Source organism: Pygoscelis adeliae, unplaced genomic scaffold (genome assembly GCF_000699105.1).
Source record: "Pygoscelis adeliae isolate BGI_AS28 unplaced genomic scaffold, ASM69910v1 Scaffold286, whole genome shotgun sequence".
NCBI classification, from domain to species: Eukaryota; Metazoa; Chordata; class Aves; order Sphenisciformes; family Spheniscidae; genus Pygoscelis; species Pygoscelis adeliae.
This window is the reverse complement of record NW_008825076.1, coordinates 328,737-330,992: the sequence shown is the minus strand read 5'-3', so window position 1 is coordinate 330,992 and position 2,256 is coordinate 328,737.

Genomic DNA, 2,256 nt, shown 5'->3' with positions numbered 1-2,256 from the left:
AGGAGAGTTTTGAAATCTTCAGGTGGGTGACTGCATCTTACTCTTGCATCCAGGCTTGTGAGGGGATTAGACGTGTCTATTAAAAATTAGACATGCAAAAAAAAGAGAAGCAATGCTGGTTTGAAGGCTTGTGAAGGCAGATTCGATGGCGAGGGCAGTCCGTCTGTCGCCGCTGGGAGGGGCCGTAGGGATCTCTGCTTTGCGGGGAGCAGAGGCTCCCGAGCAGCATTTTGGTTTTTGCTTTTGGTGTTCCCCACCATGAACAGCTTGAATGTCCTTGTGAAAGGAGCAATGTGATTTGCAACAGCAGATCTTGCAGCTCGGCTGAAGGAAGTAGATTGTGAGTTAAAATCAGCCCGTTCTGGGAAAGTGCCGACCCACGGATGCTGCGCTCTTTGGATTGAAGCCCAATATTTATGACGGTCAGCGGCTCCTCTCACAGACCCACCTTTGCTGCTGCGCTGAGGGAGCCGCGACTGGCTTTCAGATGGAGTTAATATGTCTAAAGTGCAAATAAACACCTAATGCTTTCAGTCGTGAGTCGTCTGGCTTCTTTTAAAGCTTTATAGGAACACAGGAGCCATCTGGCCTGCGGGCTGGAGCAGGGGTCCGCCTGCTGCAGGGAGCGGGGACGAGTTTCCCAGGGCTCTGCGGACGGGGAGCTGCCGGGAGCACTGCCTGCCTGCCCGCCGAGACTGCAGGCAGCCAGCGGAGAGCAGTGCTGGGCCAGGCATGCACTAAGGTAGGTCTGCGGAGTCTGCTCAGCGCCAGGCAGGGGTCCAGCAAAGCCCTGAAACTTTCAGCTCCCACCTCATTCAGAGGAAATCAAAAGACAAAGCTTAAATTCCCAAAAGAGATGTTCTTCTGTCTCTGCAGTAGGGAAGATCTTTGGGACATGAAGAGCAGGTCTGGCCTCTGCTGCTTGCACACGCTCCCTGAATCTGGGCTTCTCCAGAGCTCTGAACTCTTTTCCTTTTCTGAAAAAATACCCACGCCTCCAAAAGCTGTCCAGCTCTTCTATCTTCCCACATGGATCCCATCCAAGATGCTACGGCTCCCCGCAGTACCGGCCTTGGCTCCCCACAGTCCATAGGAGCTGCAGCACCCTGTCACGGCACCCACTTTGTGCATGATTGATCGAAATAAAGCATCACTGCATCCCCGGGGAGGGAGAGCTGCGTAGGAAGTGCCAGCAAACTCTGCTCTCACCCCCTGCATCGTTGTGCCCAACTCTGTCTTCTCCAGTGCCCTCTCATGTCATTGTTAATGATGATTTAAAGATCTGTATCCCGAGAAACATCTCTGAGCCCCAGGGACAGTTGCAACCATAAATCTGCTCATTTTTCTGTGTCCCGCATCTGTCAAATCAGCAAAAGCTATTAAGGATCTGTGTGTTGGGCTGATGCCCTGAGATAGGGGACGATGTTGTATCTTGTGCTTTGCAGTCCCCTTGATTCTCAGACAATGCTGCTTCCCCTCGTGAACTGAAGAAACGAGCTCCTTCCCTTTATGTGTAATTAAGGGCCAGCCGCTGGCACATGAGCCTGCGTGGCCAGCTTTTGCAGCTGGTGATGGAGCAGCAAAGCAGCCCTCCTTCCTCCAGCCCCCGCAGTCAAGAGAGGCTCCTTTCCTCACAAAGAGCAGCCGCTGCTCTCTGCGGGACACTGCAGGTGCACGGTCGCTGCTGGGGACCCGCTCAAAACGCGTGGGCACCGCTGACCCCTCAAAACCTCCCCAGTGCTCTTTTTCCCCTGGGAGCAGAGGGGTGGGATTGTCCCTGGAGCAACAAGCATGGGCAGCTCTTGCTCTGTGCTAGTCCCCACTCATGGCATGGGGAGGCGAGGACGTAGTGCGTGTTTCGGCAGTGGATGAAGGGACAGGGAAGATGGGGAGCTGCCAAATTCCCCCTTCCCCTTCTCCCAGCAGCTCTGCCAGCCATTGGCAGGGCCATGCACAAGCATTTGCTGCTGGCAGAAGGGGGTCGGTGCCCACCGGAGTTGCTGTGTCGTGGTTGCATCCTGAACCAGGCGTCAGCCTTGGTTCCTGGCTGGCACAAGCGGAGGGAGAAGACCTGAGCAGAAGACCTGCGGCAGCGCCTGGGTCGGCACCCACCCGCTCAGGGCATGGCTGTGAGCAAGGTCCTTTCAACTCTGCTGCAGAGACCTTCCAGTGCTGTCAGGTTCCTTTACACGAGCTGCACATCTTCATGGGGTGAGATGGCTCCGCAGGAAGAAATAAATTAATTTCACCTCTTCT